Source organism: Astyanax mexicanus, chromosome 9, assembly GCF_023375975.1.
Source record: "Astyanax mexicanus isolate ESR-SI-001 chromosome 9, AstMex3_surface, whole genome shotgun sequence".
Lineage (NCBI taxonomy): Eukaryota > Metazoa > Chordata > Actinopteri > Characiformes > Acestrorhamphidae > Astyanax > Astyanax mexicanus.
In genome coordinates, this window is record NC_064416.1 from 7360210 (window position 1) to 7385000 (window position 24791).

A 24791-nucleotide genomic window follows, 5' to 3' on the forward strand; every position below is an offset into this window, starting at 1 on the left:
GTGGAGAACAAGCTAATGCGAGCAGGCGGGTGCGGCAGATTCGACTGATGCGAAGTTTTCGTCACGAGAGATAGTTAGTTAGGGGAGGTATTTATAGGACGGTTGATTGATACGGGGTGGAGTTAGAACGTAGAGTTCGGGCGTGGTCCTTCTCCCAAACTTTTGTTATTACATAACATCATTTAATGTTATTCAAACTTAACACCATTTAAACTTATATCTGGAAATATAAAAATCACTTTTTAAATGATAATTTCATTTATTATGGGAAAAATTATATATATAATCCAATCTAGCTCTTTGTGAAAAAGTGTTTGCTTACCCCATAAATTAACTGTGATTAATCACACTTTTTGTAAAGCTGTGTTCAATTTCACTACTAGCCAAAATCAGGCCTGATTACTGCCAGACGTGTATAATCAAGAAATCCCTTACATAGAACCTTTCTGACAACATGAAGCAGATAAAAGATCTCAAAAAAGCAACATATGATGCCCTGATCTGAAGAAATTCAAAAACAGATGAGAAAACAAAGTCATTGATCATCTATCAGTCTGGAAAAGGTTACAAATTCATTTCTAAAGCTGTTTGTGACCTCAAGCTCAGGTGTACTTGGGTTCTCCAACAGGACAATGACCCAAAACACACAAACAAACCTCAAAACACACAAACAAACCTCTGAATAGCTTAAAAATAATAATAAACTAAATTAAGGTTTTGGAGTGGCCTAGTCAAAGTCTGATTGAGTTGCTGTGGATGATCTTAAACAGGATGTTTATGCTGGAAAACCCTCTAATGTGGCTGAATATATTGTGATATACATTTGGCCATATTGTCCAGTCCTGATACTATCTGTTCTGAACATGAATAATGTATTTATATTAAATTACATCTGTTTCTGAGCTGTGGTTGGGGTAGCACAGCAACATTTACTCACACTCATACAGAAGAACACACACAGAATGCACTTACAGTGTGTGTGTGTGTGTGTGTGTGTGTGTGTGTGCGTGTGTGTGTGTGTGTGTGTTGCACTCAAACAACAGCAGAAACACTCCAGTAAGAAGAAGGATATTGCTTTCAGCTTTTTGTGGTTTATATGTGTGAATAATCCTCTCCTCTCGCTGCTGTTCGTAGCTAAAGGTTTGGGGTGAAGAAGCTGCAGGCTCAACCATCTAAACAAACAAACAAACAAACAAACAAACAAACAAACGCACAGTAATATAAGCGTATGAGTCAGAGAGGTACAGTATGTACTGAAGCACCAATCAGATTCTTCAGTGGGTTTAGGAGAGGCTGATGCATTAATACACTACTAACTCTCTCGTTTCCCTGCTCTCTTAATAAATTCATGTTCTTCACTCTTTCTCTCTGTCTCTTCTCACTTTCTTTTGCTCTTTTCACTCCTTCACTTTTTCAATCTCTCTCTCTTCTTCTCTTACTTTCTCAGTCTCTCTCTTATTTGATGTTTCTCCCTATCTTTCTCCTCACCCTTTTGTGTTCTCAATTTTTCAACTTTCTTTTCTTTGACTTTCTTTCTTTTCATCCCCCTCCCTTTCCTTGTCCTCAGCCTTTTGCTTTTTCCATCTCTCTCTTGGCTTCCTCCCTCTTTCTCTCCATTAATCCTAGTACTTTTTCTCTCTTTTTCCTCTCTTCTTTTCTCTCACTTTCTTTCTCTTTACTCTTTTTTTCAGTTTCTCTTTTAACCCTTCTCTTTTTCTCTCTCTTCACTCATATTTTTTTCTCTTTTTCCTTTTTCTCTTTCTTCTCCCTCTTTTGCTTTTCCCTCTCTCTCTTTCATCATTCGTTCTTTTTTCTCTTTCCCATTCACTCTTTCCTTTGCTGTTTTCTTTTATAATCATCCTTACTTTCCAACATTTAACTCTGTTCTGTCTGTCTTTCTGTACTATTTTACTGTCTCTCCCTTTCTTTCTCTTTACCAGTTTGCTTTTTTATGTCTCTGTTGTCTTCCCTCACTATTTCTCTTTACCCTTATCCTTTCTTTCTCTTTGCCTCCCTCTGACTTTCTTTCCCTTTACTCCTTTCTTTTTTTGTGTTTTTTTTTCTCTTTTTTGCAGTCTCCCTCTCTCTTACTTTGCCCATAAGTCCTTCCAACCATTTAAAGCTATTCTTCTTCTTTATTTTCTTAATTTCTTTTTGTTCTATTCCACGGTTCTTCTCTCTCCTTCCGGACCCCCTCCCTTTACTCTTGTTTACCATTACTGTATTTTCCCTTCAATCTTGTCTTACTGTGTCTCTCTCATTCCATTTCTCACTCTCTTCTTTGTTCTTTCACTATTTTTCCATGTATTTTTATCTTTTTTTTTACTTTAGCTCTCTTTCTTGGCTTGCCTCTCTCTCTCACTGTCTTTTTGCTCTCTCTTTTAGTCACTTTTTCAAACTTTCACTCTTTGGCACCAACAGCTTGAATCCCTGAACCCAACCTGCCTTATGCCAACAGTCCAGACTGCAGGGGTGGAGCTGGTGTAATAGTGTGGGAATGACTTTTTTTATTATTATTGTTGACCATGTGTATCCCTTTATGACCACAGTGTTCCATCTTTTAACATCTACATTTTTGACATCATGAAGTATCAATGAAGTACCACGTTCTTAGTCACAGGAGAGTCTTAGTACATTCACAGGACACCTTTGTATAGGGTGTTAATTAGAATGAATAGTGAATTTTTGCTGCAGTTGGTCTGCAGGTTTAGGTTCAGCCACAGTATGTGCTGAAAGAATGAGGTCAGCTGACTCTACCTGAATATACTGGATTTTATCTTCACTGATGGAACGGCCATATTCCAAGAAGATATTCCAATGGCAGGATTCATGGGGCTGGAATAGTGAAAAAGTGCAGTGATTCAGGGAGCATGAGATCATCATTTTCACGCATTGATTAAGAGAGTTCACCACAGAATCCAGACCTTAACCTCATTGAGAATCTTTGGGATGTGCTGGATGGAGAAGAGAGGCTTTGTGCAGTGGTCAGACTCTACCATCATCAATGCTGCTGCAAGATCTTGCTGAAAAAATGTATAAATTAATGCAACACTGGATTGAAATAAATCTTTCAACGTTGCAGAAGCTTATCGAAACAATGCCACAGTGAATGCATGCAGCAATCAAACATTTTGGCCAGGATGTATATACTGTATGTATATTTTACATATACAACTCATAGCTGTAACCTAATATATAATCAAACACACAACATACAATATAAATACTGTTTTCACATTAGATTTTTATATAAGCTTGATCTGGATTCTCCACAGCTGAATTAATGCTCCTGTCGTTTACAGCATCTTATAAAACGCAGGCTGTAAATCTCCGCTGTTGGTCATAAGAAGATAAACTAGCAGAGTGAGTGATGTTATACTGTCACTTGTAAACAGCAGAACAGCTGAACCAGACTGGCAGGGTGACTCTCTCTCTTCACTCTGACAGTCTCAGAAGAGTGTACACTCTCACAACAGTGCCAAGGATGTTTCTGTCAAGTTTTCAGGCTCAGGGTTTCACAGTTGTGCTTCTGCTTTTCTAAGAGTGAATGTACTCTTTAGAACAGAGCTCGATCCATAACACCAAACTCCAGCAAGAGAAAAACAACAGAGCTGGATATACCTTGCATTTAATACTTCTTATTTACAGGGGTTGGACAATGAAACTGAAACTCCTGTCATTTTAGTGTGGGAGGTTTCATGGCTAAATTAGAGCAGCCTGGTGGCCAATCTTCATTAATTGCACATTGCAGCAGTAAGAGCAGAGTGTGAAGGTTCAATTAGCAGGGTAAAAACACAGTTCTGCTCTAAATATTGCAATGCACACAACATTATGTGTGATATATCAGAGTTCAAAAGAGGACAAATTGTTGGTGCACGTCTTGCTGGAGCATTTGTGACCAAGACAGCAAGTCTGTTTGATGTATCAAGAGCTACGGTATCCAGGGTAATGTCAGCATACCACCAAGAAGAACCAACCACATCCAACAGGATTAACTGTGGACGCTGTAAGAGGAAGCTGTCTGAAAGGGATGTTCAGGTGCTAACCCAGATTGTATCCAAAAAACATAAAACCACGGCGGATCAAATCACGGCAGAATTCAATGTGCTCCTCAACTCTCCTGTTTCCACCAGAACTGTCCGTCACCACAATCAATTATTGTGCTCTAAAACCAGCTGTTCCCGTTTCACTGTCCAACCCCTGTAATATGTATGCCTGTTTTTCCATAGAACTTTGACTTATTCAGGGCCCTATTTTATTGATCTATAGCACACTATTCAATTGCTTATTGCACAGCTGGATTTAGAGCGTGTCGGTGTGTCTTTGGTATCGTGAGGGCACAAAAATAATGCCTTGCACGGCTCAAAATGTTATAGTTAAATAGTTATAGAACAATAACTATAGTTATAGTTAGACCTCAACATGGACAAAATGGACAAAATGAGTTTAATGCTTTTTGAAAAAAAAAAAACGTTATAAATGTTTTGTTCATTTATGTTAAGTTTTTACGTCCCACCTTTCACAACAAGCTCAAAATATTTCATTCCCACAATCAACCTTCCCTGGAACTTCTGTAATGTGTTCACCTTCAGCCAATCAGAGACAGTTCTCGTATTCCGAGTCTTTCCCAAGTGCCTAGCCATAAGCTCTTATTATACAGTATAAATATCTGCCTTTTTGCACAGTGACTTTGCAAAGTATTGCCAACATCTCCTGTTGTTTTGCCTGATTGTTAGCAATTTTTGTCTGTTAGCTATTTCTCTGTCTTTAGTCTAGCTTTCTTTTTAGATTTATTGTTGTCCCATCCATTCAGCTGCTACTCAGCTGTATGTCCTCCTATCACTAGTGATGCCAGAACACCAGGAGGGTGAAGACTAGCACACGCCTCCTCTGATACATGTGAAGTCAGCTACCACATCTTTTCGAACTGCTGTTGATGCAGCATTACAGTAGCATCACAGCGCACTCAGAGGAAGGCCCAGCGATACATCAGCTCACCAATTTACCATCCACTACTCCATCCATCTGGACCATCCAAGGTTTCATGATACTCATCAGTAAACAAGACTGTTTGAAAATGAGTCTTAATGTATGTCTGGGCCACTGCAGCCGTTTCTGCTTATGAGCTCTGGTTAGAGGCGGCCGAATAGCAGGTTGTTTGCACCTGCAATAAACTCAAACTTTTAACAAATGCTCTCTTAATATGAGGAACTTGCCTGTCAGAAACCTTCCTCATTTTGCCTTTATCTGAACAAACCCATCTGTGCTCTGAATCAGCCACAAATCTCTTCTTCACAGTACGATCATCACGCTTAAGTTTTTGTGAAATATCTAATGTTTTCATACCTTGTCCAAGGCATTGCACTATTTGATGCTTTTCCGCAGCAGAGAGATCTTCCTTTTTATGTCCCATGTTGCTTGAAACCTGTGGCCTGCTTACTAATGTGGAACATCCTTCTTAAGTAGTTTTCCTTTAATTGGGCTCACCTGGCAAACTAATTATCACAGGTGTCTGAGATTGATTTCAGTGATCCAAAGAGCCCTGAGACACAATACCATCCATGAGTTTAATTGAGAAACCAAAGAAAATAATCTTTATGACACTTAAATCCAATTTCCGTAATAATTTGGAATGCAGTGTAAGATAGCAATGATAGCATCGTGTTGCGCCATTCGCAGGGTGTACAGTCAGGCCCAGAAATCTTACATCAGCCCAATAAATCAAAATAGCGTAGTCACAAAGCTTGTAAGGTTAAAGCATCCCTTGAATCTTCTTCTCCCTCCTCCTCGCCGCCTCTCTGAGCTCCCTTGCCCACCCTTCTGTACCAGGGTCCTAATAGCCTGTCAACACTTGCTGCATCTGCTGCTCATTGAAGGATGGCAGGCAGTGGGCAGCCACAGAGCCTCCTTCAAGGGTTTCCATTAGCAAGGCGCCCCCCTGCCACAGCCTGGGAGGTGCTTTAATGCTAATTCCATCATCTCCGCCTGACAGACATGTCCACTTTCATACCCCTCTGCCCGAGTCATCTCTCATTCTCTCTCTTCTTCCTCTGTAAAACCCTCACTGTAAATTCCCTCTCGTCCATCACTGACATCTCCTACACTGGATTTGTGGGACCATGTGGTTTACATTTACATTGCATTAATAATTAAATTTCTCTCTTTTTTTTTTTTTGATTCATAGTTGTCCCACCCATTCAGCGGCTACTCAGCTGTATATCCCCCTAAAAAACAGCACATGCCTCCTCTGATACATGTGAAGTCAGACTACGCCTCTTTTTCGAATCACAGTGCACTCGGAGGAAAGTGCAGTGATTCGGTTCTGATACAACAGCTCACAGACGCAGCCTTGTGTTGATTGATATCATCATCACCCTAGGAGTGATGAGGGGAAAGAGCGCCATCTACTACCCAGTACCCACCCAGAGAGAGAGAGCAAGACCAATTGTGCTCTCTCAGGGCTCTGGCAGCTGATGGCAAGCTGCATAACTGGGATTCGAACCAACAATCCCCCAATCAAAGTGGGTTTTATTATTTATTTCTAATATCACCTAATTTTCTCCCAAATTTAAAAGGATCCACTAATTTGGATTCCCCTATTACAAAAAAAAAAAACGCCCCCCGGAGGGTAAAGACCAGCACATGCCTCCTCTGATACATGTAAAGTCAGCCACCACCTCTTTTTGAAATGCCACTGATGCGGCATCACTGTGCAGCCAATGTGCTCAGAGGAAAGCGCCAGCCAAGTCCCCAGCTCTGATACATCAGATAACAGGCACCTGTGTTGACCAACATTACATTAAAAGTGATACAAAATGATTCCAGTTGGTCTCGCTCAGACTCCGGCTGCTGATAGGACAGGTAGTGTGTCGAGCAGCATCTGCATAGATCACATAGAAATATTGTGTAATTTTTAGGATTTATACAAGAAAATTATGCAATCAACTAAAAGTGGCCCAAGCATGGAACCTCGGTGGACACCACATTCTGGGCCCCTAACTTTGTGCCTAGAGACTATCATCCTAGAGGCTACACCCCTGTTCCAAGTCTATCACCAAAACCTGTTCAACTGATCAAACACTCCTTGAGGCAGTAATTATGTGGATCAGGTGATACTGATTAGTGGGAGGAGCTAAAGTCTGCTGGAAGGTAGCTCTCTGAGACTGGTCTATAGAAATCTTTTTAGAAAATGGGGAAAAAAATGTGAAATTAAATTTAAAAAAGGGCCCGAGAAGAGAAGCATGGGAATACCATCGGTTGTGGAATTCCCATTAAAATAAAAAAAATAAATAAAAATGGGTTTTATTTATTTATTTTTACAAAACTAGACAATGCAAACCACAATAATGTTTTACCGAATAAAAATAGTAAAAAAATCAATAGGTTCAAAATTTAAAATCTACATTTTCCACAGAGCTACTCTGCACACATATAATATTACAACATGTTTAATCATCTCTGGCAAACACTGCAACATCTAAGGCTTAAAGTATGTGTGTGTGCAGTAAGTGTGTGTGTGTGTGCAGTAAGTGTGTGTGGTAAGTGTGTTTGCAAAAGTGGTGTTTTGTCCAGAGACTGCTTCCCTCCCGGCGTTACGCAGGATATCATGTAAAAGCAGGAGAACTGTGATATTACTGGGTTTCTCAACAACAAAATCTGTGTGTGAGTGTGTGTGTGTGTGTGTATGTGTGTGTGTGTGTGTGTGTGTGTGTGTAAGGGCAATCCCAGCAGGGTAATTGATTTTGGAACATTTTGATAGCATCTGTTTATTCCATGCATTTAAAAGGATCCGACAGATTGCCCAGAGACAGAAATGCCACGTGAGTGTGTTCTTACATTACATCATCAGCCTACAAGCCTCTACACTCTCATCTGTTCTCCACTGAGACTCTCTCTCTCTCTCTCTCTATATATATATATATATATATATATATATATATATATATATATATATATATATATATATATACAGCTTTGAAAAGAAAAATAAGAAACCACTTAAAAATGATGAGTTTCTTTGATTTTTACCAAATTGAAAACCTCTGGAATATAATCAAGAGGAAGATGGATGATCACAAGCCATCAGACCAAACCGAACTGCTTGAATTTTTGCACCAGGAGTAAAGGCATAAAGTTATCCAAAAGCAGTGTGTAAGACTGGTGGAGGAGAACATGATGCCAAGATGCATAAAAACTGTGATTAAAAACCAGGTTTATTCCATTAAATATTGATTTCTGAACTCCTAAAACTTTATGAATATGAACTTGTTTTCTTTGCATTGTTTAAGGTCTGAAAGCTCTGCATCTTTTTTTGGTATTTCAGCCATTTCTCAATTTCTGCAAATAAATGCTCTAAATGACAATATTTCTGTTTGGAATTTGGGAGAAATGTTGTCTGGGGTTTATAGAATAAAACAACAATGTTTATTTTACTCAAATATATACCTATAGATATCAACATCTCTCTCTCTCTCTCTCTCTCAAGATCCATGATTGCATCAATACAAAAGTAGTGAACAAATGCTAGTAATCAATAAAATAAAATAAGCAGTGTGTAAGACTAGTGGAGGAGAACATGATGCCAAGATGCAAGAAATCTGTGTTTAGAAACCAGGGTTATTCCACCAACTATTGATTTCTAAAACTTTATGAATATGAACTTGTTTTCTTTGCATTATTTGAGGTCTGAAAGCTCTGCATCTTTTTTTTTGTTATTTCAGCCATTTCTCATTTTCTGCAAATAAATGCTCTAAATGACAATATTATTGTTTGGAATTTGGGAGAAATGTTGTCTGGGGTTTATAGAATAAAACAACGATGTTCATTTTACTCAAATATAAAAATCTCTCTCTCTCAAGATCCATGATTGCATCAATACAAAAGTAGTGAAAAAAGCTAGTAATCAATAAAATAAAATAAGCAGTGTGTAATGCAACGTCTCAGCATGTAGAGAGTTGTAGAGGTTCCTAATGGAGTTCCAATATTCAAACACAGTTCCTGCAGATTTTTTTTTTTTCTGCAGCGGAGTTGGAGTGTTGATATCATGTCCAAGCATCCAATATCATCCAACACAATTCAAATTAGTAGGGATAGGTCTGGTGATGCATCAGCCATGGTATAGTATCTGGGTCTTTAAGGTAAGCTCTTGAGACAGCAGCAGCAGCAGTATGTGGATGAGCATTGTCCTGTTGGAATAGTGTGAATAGTTGGGGTGTGCATAATATTGGGCTGTCAGAGTGTCTGTAATGAAGACCGATGGTGATCAGGCTTTGTGCAAAATTGCACTAAACATCATGTCTGCCCACCAAGTTTCATTCCTGTTGGTAATGTTTTTACTCAACTGCAGTCAATGCTTTGGGATACATCATGTATCAATTCTTACCATCTTTCATTCTCTTTTTTTTCTCTGCCAGACTATTCTCTCTGTCTTCTCAGTTTCTTTCTCTGTTATCTGTTCTTGATTCACTGTTCTCTCTCTCTCTCATTGCTCCTTTGTCTCTCTGTCGCCTTATCTCTCTATCTGTCTCTTGGGGTTTGCTTGACAAACAGCATTTCTAACTAGCCCCTCAAACACAACACACACACACACACAAACACACACACACACACACACACAAACACACACACTAAGCTAAACTAAGCTACAGATGAATTTCAGTGATTGGATGTGATGTTTTGATGTTTGATGCAGTGACTCAGACTCTGGCTGTGTGTGTGTGTGTGTGTGTGTGTGTGTGTGTGTGTGTGTGTGTGTTGGATGGGGTACATTTTAAGGGTAAATGTGATATAAAATGAATTCAATGTGTGTTTCACATCTGAAAGTCTGAATCAAGGTTGATGTGTTTGTGTATCTAACACTCTGTGCAAGGCAAGTCCAATGATAATCGCTATCTTACACCTCGTAAAAATGTCTATACACTTGCACATTAAAAATCTTGCCAACGGAAAACACAAGCGCACCGCTGACCAAATACAATCTAGACAGACATCAACAGTCAGAGTTCATTGCTATCTTGGCAATGCAGGTGTTCCATGAATGTCCATACACCCCCATATGCTATACACACATGGACATGCAACAACGCAAAAAAAAAAAAAAAAACTTTTAAATCAACAATAAACTAAATACTAAATAAAATAACATTGTTGTTCCCGTAAATTACCTTCTCACGCATCTTTACAGCATGAACGTGCAGGTCAGTATTCTCTGCTGAGACATGCAGAAGCACTGCACCATTAAAATATCAATCTGCCAAAGTCAGAGCGCACACGTGATTAATTGAAACCTGAAATTTGTACATGCAGTTTGTACATTTTTTACATTTTTAAGCTGTGCAAGGTGCATTTTTCCTGTCGTTATGACAGCAAAGACAGACTGAAACACCCTAAATCAACTCCCTGGCAGATGCTATGCCAGAATAGGGACTGAGTAATCTGGGCAGAGAATGTATGTTAGTCCCTGAATATTTTCATTGCGTTTATTTTCTCTTTTTACAGTTTTTCTTTTCTCTTTTTCCATTCGCTTGTATAATACAAAATAAACAATCACTTAATGTGTGCAACTGACATCTGGAGTCAGACCTGATCCTTGCGGGGAAAAATCAACCCCTCTTTCCGTTTTCCAAACCTGAGCACTTCGTCACATCTTCACAATGTCTTTTGCTCATTTCAATCAACAATGTATTCTTGTCATTTTAATTTAAGAGAATTTTCCGGAAAATAGAATAAAAAAAAACTTACAGAGGGCCAGATAGTTAAGTTGTAAAATGCATTATTCAGTATTTTTAGAGCTGTAAATTTTGTATTTCTACTCTACTAGTTCTTTCCTGCATGACTCTCTCTAATTCTATCTGAGTCATGGTTCCACTGCAGTATCCAGGCTCTGCACCTCTGCTGCTGGTAACACTCACTCTTAGGGCACATGACCGAGGAAAGCGATCACCTCCTAAATACTGATGGTGGTGCAGTGACTTTGGGCTGATGAATAAATGAATAAGAAAGGGAGGGAACGCTGCACAGCGGCAGTCTGGGGAATTGGGCATTATCTGCTGTAGAGGAATTTCAGCAGAGCAGAACAGCGCAGAGGCAGCAGTGACGGATCAATCTTTGAAGTCCCAACTTTTTTTTTAATGAACAAAGGGGGGCAACTCGTTTCCAATTTGCCAAACAAGCCAAAAAAGTCTCTGATGAGGGATCGGAATATGAGCGCCGCTCGAAATCCATCTCTGAAGCAGCCGGGGGAATTAGCCACTTCAAAGTAAACCCCGATTCATCTTAGACTGCACTTCACACTCAGATCAAATGGGCTTAGGGAGACTTTGCTTTGTCTTGGACAAGAGCGCCGAAAGGCCAGACGACTCCTCACAGGTGCCACTGAGAAAGCTGAAGAATGGTCCGGATGGGTCTGGAGCTGGACTTAGCTCTTAGAAGGTGGACACACCTTCTCTTTTTCAATGCATTTTCCTTATTTTTTTTTTTATGAATATTTACATTGTAGATTCTCACTAAAGGCATCAAAACTATGAATGAAGACATGTGGAGTTTTATATACTTAACAAAAAATGGTAAAATAACTAAAAACATGTTTTATATTCTAGTTTCTTCAAAATAGCCACCCTTTGCTCTGATTACTGCTTTGCACACTCTTGGTATCATTCTCTCAATGAGCTTCAAGAGGTGGTCACCTGAAATGAAAAGTTTTTCAACAGTCTTGAAGGAAGGAAGGAGTTCCCAGAGGTGTTTATTAGCACTTGTTGGCCCTTTGCCTTCTTCACTCTGTGGTCCAGCTCACCCCAAACCATCTGGATTGGGTTCAGGTCCGGTGACTGTGGAGGTTCAGCTCATTTTTTATTAAGTACATAAAACTTCACATGTGTTCATTCATAGTTTTGATGCCTTCAGTGAGAATCTACAATAAAAAAGTCATGAAAATAAAGAAAACGTATTAAAGAAGAGAAGATGTGTCCAAACTTTTGGCCTGTACACATGTGTGTTTGTGTATGCATAACAATCGGGACTGTATGTGTGTTGAATGTGTGCCTGTGTTGCCAAGATAGCAATAAACATCTAATTGTTGACCTCTGTCTAGGTTTTATTCAGTCAGTGGTGCACCTGTGATTTACATTACCAAGATAGCATAACACCAGAAATTTACTTGAACATGTCTCACTTCCAGACACGAAAATAAAGAAAACGCATTGAATGAGAAGGTGTGTCCAAACTTTTGGCCTGTACTGTATATGATAAAGTTTTACTGTTAAATATTGCAAAATATTAGTATTTATACAACAGTTAGTTCTGACTTTATAATACTGTGCTGATATTTGTGATAACAGCACAGCCTTCTCACAATAAAACTGTATCCCACCACAGATGACAGATTGCCGAATAACAGCATATACAGTACAGGCCAAAAGTTTGGACACACCTTCTCATTCAATGCGTTTTCTTTATTTTCGTGTGTGGAAGTGAGACATGTTCAAGTAAATTTCTGGTGTTATGCTATCTTGGTAATGTAAATCACAGGTGCACCACTGACTGAATAAAACCTAGACAGAGGTCAACAATTAGATGTTTATTGCTATCTTGGCAACACAGGCACACATTCAACACACATACAGTCCCGATTGTTATGCATACACACACACACACATGGACATGCAGCAGCAAATTCAACTTGTACATCAGCAATAAACTGCTTCTATTTCCTCTGCTGAGAAGTGCAGAAATGCTGCATCATTAAAATAGCAATCCACCAAAGTTAGAGCGCACCTGTCTCTTAAACGGAATGGCACGCCTTTTGCATGTTTCAATACGTGCAATGTGTACTTTTTCTTGTCTTTATGATAGCAAAGACACACTGACACACCCTTAATAAATCTTGGGGTTGCTAACAGTGATTACAAATGCATTTAAATGTAATACAAAACAACAGACAGATGTATCATATGGATAAATAAGGATTTTTTTTTTTTTGTCCAAACAGGCATCCCTGGACATTCTGGTCTCTCTGTTTAAACAGTGGAGCTGTTCTAACCATCATTTTTAAAATGATCGGCAGGGGGATCAAGGATTTGAAGCTCCTCAAAAAAAGAAGAAGCTTTATAGCAGAGCATGTGTTAAACTCTTACTGTGATTACTGCTCACCAGTCCGGTCAGGTGCAGCCAAAACAGATCTGTCTCTGATCTCTAAATATCTCAGAACAAAGCTGTACAGCTCACATGGCCCTACCCGTCAGATGAGGGCCACAGAAACAAGAGAAGAGTGCCAGGCTCGCATGGCTCAGAGGTTGGCGAACAATCTAATGTTTTTTTTTAACAAACAAATGATGTGAAAGATTAACACTAGGCAGTTTGTTATACTATTCAACTTGTTTACTTGCCTTTTGGATTTTCCTTCGATCAAATTTGGTACCTGATACATGGAACTGGGTATTTATAGGTTCTTGCTCTTGCTTTAGTAACTGATACATTTAGCAGTCTCCACTTTTTAACTAGGCAGTGTACCTCCTGGTGAGAAATTGCTAGACATGCTCCTATGATACACTCAAAGACATGCTTTATAACATTATAACACCGCTTTAGTCCTGTGGAGAAGTGGGGTGGGAGAACAATAGGATTTCGGCTCTTGCTCATGAATATTCATACATGCAAATGTATCGCCTCTGATTGGCTAACAGCACTGCGACACCAGCGAGACGGACAACAGTTAGAAATGTTTAAAATTGCAATGTCATATGTTACTTTACAACATGTGTAATAATGCCCTGCTAAGTGCAGTTTAGCCACTGACCTAGTCTAGAGTCTCTGTAAAACACCAAATCCACCGGAGATCCTATTTAAACTTATAGTTACACACACACACAGGTGGGTAGTCCAGGTCCAGAAAGTAAAAATGCACCCTGGGCCTTTTTTTAGATTATTACTTTTAACTAGAGTAATCAGAACTCTTTTTAAAAATACAATTGTATTTCGCTGGTGGTGTTCCATAAACAAATTCTAACCATTTGTTCCTTAGTTCTGAATTACTGGGTAACGAACTGCCATGTTGTTCCTAGCGCTGTTAGTTCCTATCTTACGAGGCGGTGTCGCTGCGTAGCTTCAGTGCTGCCTGTGGGCGGTTCCGAGCCAATGTGGGCGGGGCCATGAATACTAATTCACGGGTTGATGTAGACACGGTGCTTTTTCCTAATCGACTCGTTTTTCTGAACATTTTCTCTTACCAGCTACTACAGAAAATAGAGGATGAGGAACAGTTTCACGCACAGCATGTATTCACAACTCAGAGAGACTTATAGTATTTCACAAAGAACAAGAAAAAGTGGATTTTATTAAGGAAAAACTGGGACCACTACAGACTGGAACTGTATCGTCTTTACCAATGAATCCAGGTACTGTTTCGGATCTGATGATTATCAAGTTTATGCATAGAGGCCTCATTATGAACACTTTAATCCTGCCTTATGTTTAAAGTGCTGACTTGAATTATCAGATAATATAGTGTTGTGCCCACTACATGACTTTGATTCATGTAAAACATGTGATGAGATATATATATATATATATATATATATATATATATATATATATATATATATATATATTTTTTTTTTTTTTTTTTTTTTTTTTTTGTCGATCCTAAAGTATGGTCAGCAGAACTTACAATACACAATCATAGAATGTAAATCAGGCCAACTAAGTAAAAAAAAAATATATTTTTAGGTTGTTGAGACTTAATATTTTAAGTTTTTATACATATGAAAAATGAATTAACTGGATTTTGTCAAGACTTAAAAGTTTGAGTTGGCCTCAAAACTCAAAAAAAAAATGTAGTGCAATAAGTTGTCTTGAAATTTTCTAAAATATTCTCAAGTTTTCTCAACTTTTTTAATTTTCAGTGATTTGGTCAAAGCAGGTTTATTCCTAATACATGGGGCACATAATATAATGAATTATCCACTTTATTGCTGAAGTCTTACCACATCGTATCATAAACATCACCTGCAAAGGAGACTATGAGGGCCAGCAGATTGGCACGTGCAGCTAAATGGCATTAGGGAGTCCTGTAGGACATTTACTACAAGACGAGTAAAGCTAAGAGGATCACAGAGAATCCAGACATCCCAACCATGCCGTGTTCTCACTGTCACCACCTGGAAAGTCCCACTACAAAGTGAACACAGTGGTAAAGACACTGTCTCTTCCTTGATATACAGGTCTAATAGATATATTATATAGAGAGATTGTATACTGTAGTACTCAGCACTAAAGCTCTTTGTGTGTACAAACAATTCATAACCTTTAACTGCCTCTTACCCTTCACAAATATGCCATCTACATATAAATAGATGTGTGCCATAATGCTTATCATTTCCCATTGTGTAATCTGCAGCTTAACGCTGTTGGAATGCTGTGCTCCACCGTGCACCACCACTTTCTACCTTTCTACCTGTCTCCCGCTTGATACGCCATGTGGACACTGTATACAGTGGATGCATTTAGATTCAATTATTTATTTTATTTTATTTTATTTATCATACTAGTGTAGTATTATTTTGCTTGTTTAAAATCAAACCAAATATATCCTTTATGTTATTTTATGCAGGACGTAACATTACTAATGTAGTTCTGCATCTGCAATTACAGCCCTTGAGTGGCCCTACGGTCTAACTGCTGCCAATCAGGTATAAAAAAAAAAACTTCAATTGTATGGAGTTTAAAAGCTGACAAGCATTTGAATCTTCATTTTGTATGATAAATTACATTTACCTGACTTTTAAGCTTGAAATTATAATAACATAATTCATACTTTAGAATTGTAACAGTGCTTTTTGTTGCCCGCCCTCAAACATATGAATTAAGGCCAAAGGAACATCTGGTAGATATTCTTGAATTTATGTATCTAAAGTATTGGGTCAGGTTTTTTTTCTTTTGCGGGGGGCAGGGGGGGGCACTATAATTGGGAGATCACTGGTTCGAATTCCGGCCGTGCAGCTTGCCATGATGGTGGAAATCCATCAGCTGCAGGTCTTACTCTCTCTGGGTGGGTACAGTAGATGGCGCTCTTTCCCTCATCACTCCTAGGGTGATGTCGATCAGCACAGGGTGTCTGTGAGCTGATGTATCAGAACTGAGTCGCTGCGCTTTGATGGTGTTGGCGCTGTGATGCTACTCAGCAATGCTGCATCAGCAGCAGTTTAAAAAGAGGCGAAGTCTGACTTTACATGTATCGGAGGAGGCATGTTGTAGTCTTCACCCTCCTTGTGTTGTGGCACACTAGTGATAGGGGATATACAGGGGTTGGACAATGAAACTGAACACCTGTCATTTTAGTGTGGGAGGTTTCATGGCTAAATTGGAGCAGCCTGGTGGCCAATCTTCATTAATTGCACATTGCACCAGTAAGAGCAGAGTGTGAAGGTTCAATTAGCAGGGTAAGAGCACAGTTCTGCTCAAAATATTGCAATGCACACAACATTATGGGTGACATACCAGAGTTCAAAAGAGGACAGATTGTTGGTGCACGTCTTGCTGGAGCATCTGTGACCAAGACAGCAAGTCTTTGTGATGCATCAAGAGCCACGATATCCAGGGTAATGTCAGCAATACCACCAAGAAGGACCAACCACATCCAACAGGATTAACTGTGGACGCTGTAAGAGGAAGCTGTCTGAAAGGGATGTTCGGGTGCTAACCTGGATTGTATCCAAAAAACATAAAACCACAGCTGATCAAATCACGGCAGAATTCAATGTGCACCTCAACTCTCCTGTTTCCACCAGAACTGTCCGTCACCACAATAAATTATTGTGATCTAAAACCAGGTGTTTCAGTTCATTGTCCAACCCCTGTATTGATGTATATATATATATATATATATATATATATATATATGGACTAGATTGGTTTGGATTTTTTTCTCCTAAGTCAATAAAATAATAATTTAAAATGTATTTTTTTATGTTTACTCAGGTTATATTTTTTATAATTAATTAATAGTTAAAGATAATTGAAAAAAAAATCAGTATGAAAAAAGCAAAAACTAAAGAAATTCATAACCTCAGTATATAAAATAATGTAATTCATGTTAATGCAATGTTCACATTATTGATGCAAAATCATGAAAAGTACATTTTTGAATTAATATTTCGATTAACTAATGTATGATGTATGATCAGCACAGCTTTAATGAACATAGTGAAGGACAGTCTATTTCCGCACAGAATCGACCTTCTCCGTGTCTCCGTCTTTAGCCCGGCTCCTGGCATCACTGGAAGGAAATTAACTCCACTGAGTTAATATGGATGCTGCTAATTTGAGGACGTGACGCGCCGCGCCAGGATGAAGGGATCATTTGCAGCATCGTGGCGATGTATTTAATATCAGGCTCCCAATCAGACGGAAGGATTAAGATGTCAAAGACTGTATTAGACATGCAAATTCATCACGCTTGTATGCAAATAAGCAATGGTGGATGGTTGGGTTTACATTATGGGATGTGCAATCACTTCTTGAGGATGGAGAGGGCATGAGGGAAATCCGTGAATGTTTTCTGGTCTGTGAACAGTGTGTGCAATAGTGAACCGATTCTCTGATGTTTGAGAGCATCAGTTGTAAAGTTGAGAAGATGTAGAGTTGGTATACACTAGGCCGATTTTGTGGACGATATATTGTCCCAGAAATGATTTGCGATATGTGATATTTTTGTAATTTTAAGACTATTAAATACCATTGACATAAACAAGCAATTAATCACTTACTATTAATCATTTACTATAATTAGTTTGGGAGTTATATACTTATTTCTTTACCTACTTTAGTCCACACTGTGTATGAAGTCACAGTTATTGAAGCACGACTGGCTAAAATACTGTTCACTGTTATATATATGAACAAACATAAACATAAATACAATAGACAATATCACAATTATCAAAAATTATTGAGGTCATGTTCATTTACTGTACGACAACTCAATATTGCAATTATTGTGGCGGGCCTAGTATACAATGAATAGCTCTATTTGAGTAATGATCTCATCCATATTATGGCAAGAAACAATTTAAAACATTTCAAGAACCTCAAGTGCAGTCAAAAAAAACATCAAAATAGTTTGAATGGATGAAACTGGCTCTCATCAGGACAACCCCAACAAAAAAAAAAAAGAAAAAAGCAAGAGTTATCACTGTATAGAAGACTGAGTGGTCCAGCAGTCTAAAGCGCTGCCACTGTGATCGGGAGATTGCTGGTTAGAATCCCAATCATGCGGCTTGCCATCCGCTGCCAGAGCCCTGAGAGAACACAATCGGCCTTGCTTTCTCTCTCTGGGTGGGTACAGTAGATGACACTCTTTCCCCTCATAACTCCAAAGGATAAAACTTTGCTAAAAACTGAGGTGTCACTTTTTGCAGAAGTTCTTATGTCCACGTCAAGCGTCTTTACGTACTTACGTCACACGTACAGCCTCTAAAAGAGGATCCGGCTCAGTTTTACTGAAAGTGAGTGGTTGGTGGAGCAATGGAGACTTCAGAAGAGGACCTCAGTAGCTCATTCACTCATAGTAAAACCAAAGAAACGAAGGAGTGAAGTTTCTGACTGAGCGCTCTCTCTCTCTCTCTCTCTCTCTCTCTCTGACTGAACATAACCTGGAATCAGATTCATCCGCTCTGAAAGGAGGAGACCGCATCACACCCGCCCAGTTTAAAATGATTCTTCCGCATGCTGTGTGCAATTACCCATTCTCACCAGAGAGGCCGCTAAACCCCCCAAATCCCGAAACCTACGGACATCAGCTTTAACAGCAATATTTATGTTTTTTAAGTTACTACATGATTCCTTATGTGTTCATAGTATTAATTTAGAATATAGAACAAATAAAAAATAAATAAATACAATAAATAAGAAGCTGTGTCCACATTTTTGACTAGTAATTTTGCCTAAAGAACACACATTTTGCTACATTTTCCAGTAATTTCTACAGAGTTGCTCTTTAAGAGGGTGGATGGACCGCCAACCCTCCAAAGAAGCCTACAACCCAATTCCCCTCTCGCCGATGCTCAGCACTGGGCATGGTGACCTCAGGGTCAAGTGCTTAAGGCTGATCCAGAACATCCTGTTCTATTAATCAGAGCTTTTTTATACAGCTTCTACAAGCTTCATGTGCTGCATGTCTCAGAAAAATGTAACCACTTTTACTCATTAAAAATCCATCTCAACCAATATTGGGTTTTAGTGGGATTAAAAGTTGAGATTTTTATTAACCCTTAGTAGAACCCTACAGACGGATTTTCCCTCCAAAATCTCACCTTGTGTTCTCAGCTTAATTACTCAGGAATCCCTTCATACATAAACATGATCCATATATGATTAGAAAGGGCGGAACTTACTCTTTCTAAAAATAGTGGTGACATCCCAGTGCGGTAAAGCTAAATCTACAGGAAACCCATTGAGAAAAACAACTAAAAAAGTGAGATCTCCCCAACCAATATTATTCACCTTTAGTGCTTCAAACATATTTATATGATGTTTCAAACCAAATATCAGTAAATGACTCAAAAGTGTCCACAGAAAAAAGTGTGAAACTACCTGCTTTACTCAAACTAAAGCTAGGTATGTTGTGCGCACTACTTCATATAGTTTTTATATTACTTGCATATTTTATTAAGTAGTTAATTTGCACTGAACATTTTTATTTATTAAGACTAAAAAACTTTACATTTTTGTATATAGTTAGTTTTCTTTGTGTGTCCTGATTAAAATACTGAAAGGCATAGGCTGCTCTGAGTGTCAGGTTTTTAGTATCTACATGTATCCTAGAGGTGTGATTATTGATTATCAAGAAAAATAACTCCACCTGATGCTGTTTCTCCATGTATTTTGTCAAAGTAATAATTAATAATCCATGTAATGAACTCACATCATCAATATTCTTATTTTTTTAACTTATATACACCCTAGTCTAACGATTTTTGAAAATACATCTCAGGTGTGAATATATTTAAAGTCTATACATTCAAAAATAAGTAAAAAAAAAAAAAAAAAAAAAAAAAAAAAGGAGGCGCTTGGTAAAATTTTGACCAAAACATGATCAGTTCCAGGAAAATATAACAATTCTGCTTCCTTTTACATTTTAAATGATTATATATTTGAGCAGCCGTATGTCTTCTGGAGTAAAAGAGATCAGGGCATGTGTCTGTCTGACATAATTACTGTATTATAAGACCTAAAAGAGGAACTGAAATCAAAAACTGAGAAAAAACACACCAAAACAGCCTAGAGTTGAAAGGGTTAATATCACAAGATGGTGCATTTCTATTCAATTTATTTTATTCCCATATCACAGTTAGCACACTGTTTGTAGATAGAAAAGTTATTTTACTATAATTTAAATGTAATAAAAAGTTATGAATGTGTGCACAGTCTTGTTTTGCCCCTTTTTTTCCATGTTTTTTGTCATTTTTGAAGTCAGAACAAACAGAAAATAAGATGTTAATTTAGATGCAAATGCAAATCAGGCACAGAACAGAAGCAGGATGTAGCTACATACATCATTTTTGGATGTGATTATGTAATTATATATAAATAGTGTAACAAAGTGACAGTAATAACTCTAAACTTCTAAGGATTAATATTCCCTGTGGTCGTCTCTTCTTGCTACAAATGGGATTATTGCAAAGTCCTTTTTAATAGGCTTTAGTTACTACACACACACACACACACACACACACACACACATACACACACACACACACACATACTTAGGCACACACTTACAAAGAACAAAACATGAACTAAAAAAAGACAAGAACTAACATGAAAACAAGTTTTTTTTATGCACTTCAAAAAACAAATCCCAGGAGTGTCTCAGACCATAACGATATATAAAATTAGAGCCACCAGACATCAGAGATGAGCACTATCAGACTGACTGCAATGGATTAGAAGTGCAAACTAGCTCATCACTCATATTCAACATCTAAGCAATGGTGAGTACCTACATTATGATGGTCTGAGAATTGAAGATCATGCATTGTGCTAGAAAGATGATGCATAGGAGAAAATCCAAACCAACAAAAAGGCTACTGTAACTACTACTGGATGGCTACAGTGGATAAGCTTCAAAAAGAGCAGCTGTTTGAAGTACACCCTCTGCAAGGTGCGTTGCGAAGCTCATTGCTATCTTACACCCCGTCAACAGTCTGTTAAAATAGTGTCGAAGTTTAGAAATAAATCTACACTGATGGGTGTGGTGGTCTGGAAGTGATGTTTGTTCAGGTACATATCTGGCGTGTCTCTGTATATTTTGGTGGTGGAAAACAGGAGCTCCACTGACTGATTAAAACCCTGACAACAGCCAATCAACAGAGTCCATTCCTATAGGTGCACTCAGCCCCGCTCGACTTTTAACTCAACAATAAACAGAATAAAGAATAATATAACATCCTTGTTCCTTTAAATGTGCTGCTGGTGTATCTTCACAGTGTGAACGCACAGGTCAGTATCCTCTGCTGAAACGCACAAAAGCGACGCGCTGTTAAGATACGAACGCGCCAAAGTCAGAGCTCACCTGCCTCTTAAAGGGAATGACGACAGACACACTGATTGGTTTATTTCACGATGATTAATTAATAGAATTAGTACATTTGTGCCTTTTGCGCGTTTTTGAGCTGCACGAGGCGTATTTTTTGCACCCTCACAATACCAAAGACACATAGACACGCCCTAAATCCAGCTGCACAATCCACAATTGATATAGCAGTGCACTATAGAGCACTAAAATAGGGCCCACAGTTTGCGTTATGGGTGTACCTGTAGTGTCAGTGTGTAAAGCTGTAGCTTATTAACATGTTATTAACCCTTTAGCATCCTTATCAAGGAAAAGGCAGGGATGTATTTTGTTTGTTTGAGGCAATAATAAAAATGTTTTTTTTTTAAGACTTTGACCTTGGGCTATATTTTTGCACAGTTCATGGCTCAGAGATTTCAATAAAAGCTGAATGATTGCACATGCATTTTGTCCCTGTCATCTCCCACAATTCCATTCTACCAGAGGACTCACATTCGCTGTCACCTGAGTACTGAATGGCTCTCACCTGTGAATCATAAGCTTCATCTGTATAAATATCTGAATCTGTGTGTTTGCATATGTACTTGCGAAGTATTGCCAACCTCACCCATTGCATACTAAGCATTTCCTTGTATTGTCATTGTATAGCTCTATCCGGATGGGATTAGTTTCTCAGGGGGTCCTGAGGTAATTTTCTCTTTTATGGGGGGTCCTCTGTGATTTACATTAATTCCCATCTGGATTGACCATGTATGTGTTTTTCTCAGGCGTCTTCTTAGAAAATTACAGGCTGAATTATCTACTGTTTTTCTCTAAACTCTTTTCGTGGTCCTCCAGTAATTTTTATCCCGTCCGGATCCACATTCCACAGCGAGTGGAAATGGAGGAGCTACTGAATGTGCTGTCATGTGACCGAGAAAGTCTAAAATCTCTGTTTTTTTCAATTGCAGTCCGGATGCAAGAGTTTTATCATTGAGACGTCCCCCTGAGAAACTAATCTCATCCGGATAGGGCTTATGACTGCATAAAATCACATATAAATCTTTTTTATTGAGTTTAATGAATACATGCAATGTGCTTATTTTTGTGAATATGTCTTGAGCGATTTGGTAAATGATGATAGTGTGATTGTGTGTTGGGGGGAAGGGGTCTTGTCATTTCATTTTATTTATTTATTTGGCTTTCTTTCTTTCTTTATTTATTTATTAACTATTGCTGCAATAAAAATGACTTCCTTCCGAGAAACGCGCTGCTTTAGTTAGCATCTTGCCTCCGGTCTGGCCATGTTATAGTTACAAGACTTTCCTCATGACAGTTAATATATTCTGACCCATGTTGCCATGACGACATACCCTGTGACCTCTTCTGCATGCCCCTTATACTACATCATGCCCTGACATCCTATACAGTCCACTTGACATCCCCCTGGCCAGCAGATCACACAAACACACACACACAAAATATACACACATTTTTTGGTAAAAAAAAAAAAACAAATATATATATATATATATATATATATATATATGTATATATACATATATATACATATATATATATATATATATATATATATATATATATATATATATATATATATATATATATATACATATATATATTCCTTATAATATAAGGATTTTGTAACTTTAAATGGAAATCAACATGAAATAAGAATACTTTTAATTTATTTATATGGATCTGTTGATCCATAATTATTTAAACTCTATACAAAGCAGCTACAGGGTTGAAACGATGGAAAAAACTAAAAATGGACAAAAATAAAAACATAAGCGATATGTAATTGTCCTGAAAAAGTCCTGATGAACTCTGACTCTGAACTACTATGCAAAGACTCCACCTCCCAGCATGCACTCACACCAAACTTCCCTGACTCAGCTAATAACATGACTCTACAGCGTTCCTGCTCTCCTTGTTACTAATTGGTTTCAACTGTCTTATCTAATATAAATACTGCTCACTTTGCTCTGTTCCCTGCTGAGTATTGAATCTAGCTCTCTAGCTCTTCTACAGTGTGTTTCTTTTGTTATTGACCTGTTTTTGTCTTCCAACTCTTGTTTTATGCCTTGCCCTTTCCATTGTTTATTTTCCGTTGTCGATCCAATGTATTTTTAACTACTCTTTTGCCTTTGCCCTCTTTTTGCTGAATTTACCATGTATGACCCTTTTTTGCATGACTATGCTCTGTTACATTCTGTTACTGACCTTGCCTGTCCCTAACTACTCTTGTAAGCCTAGCCTTTTTGTTAATAAACCGTGTGATTTGTATCTGCGAGTGTCTGCTGTGTGTCTGGCCAGTGTGACAGTATTACCATTTTACCATTTAACATTTAATACCATTTTAATTTCAATAGTTAAGTTACTATTGTTACTATAAGTACTATATTTATGTTTTTGTTTCCTCTTACATCTGCACATCACACATTTCCTCTTATTTATTATTATTTTTTTTTTAGTACATATCTTATGTCTTTATACTGTTATGTAACCTATATCTTTCATCCTATATATGACAATTTTTTGCTTTTTGATCATTGTTCCTTGCTCTTATTGTAACTGTGCTACTATAAGGTATTACATTAATATAACAGTTAAAATGTAGTATATATATCCCCCTGTCCATCTATACTAAAACTGAAATACATTGTTTCTCTGTATGTCTCTCTCTCTCTCTTTCTTTCTCTCTCTCTCTCTCTCAATAAAGAAAGCAGAGTTTTTGCTTTTTATGTATTTTTTGTTATATATATATTATATATTTATACTGTTATATAACATATATCTCTCATCCTATTTATACTAATTATTTGCTTTTTGATTATCTATCTATCTATCTATCTATCTATCTATCTATCTATCTATCTATCTATCTATCTATCTATCTATCTATCTATCTATCTATCTATCTATAACCAAATGGATAAACAAATGTATTGTTTATCCATCTCTCTTTCTGTCTCTCTTTAAAAAAAGAAAATACATTTTATATTTTTATAAAAAGAAATCACCTTATGATATCAGTAGCAGTGTGTTGGTCTCAGTATGTGCTGAAGGTTAGACCAGCTTTACTATGAGACATATTTTTCCCAAAATGTACAAAGACAAACAAATAAATACATACACAAACACACACACACACACACACACACACACGAACACACACACACACACACACACACACACACACACACACACACACACACACACA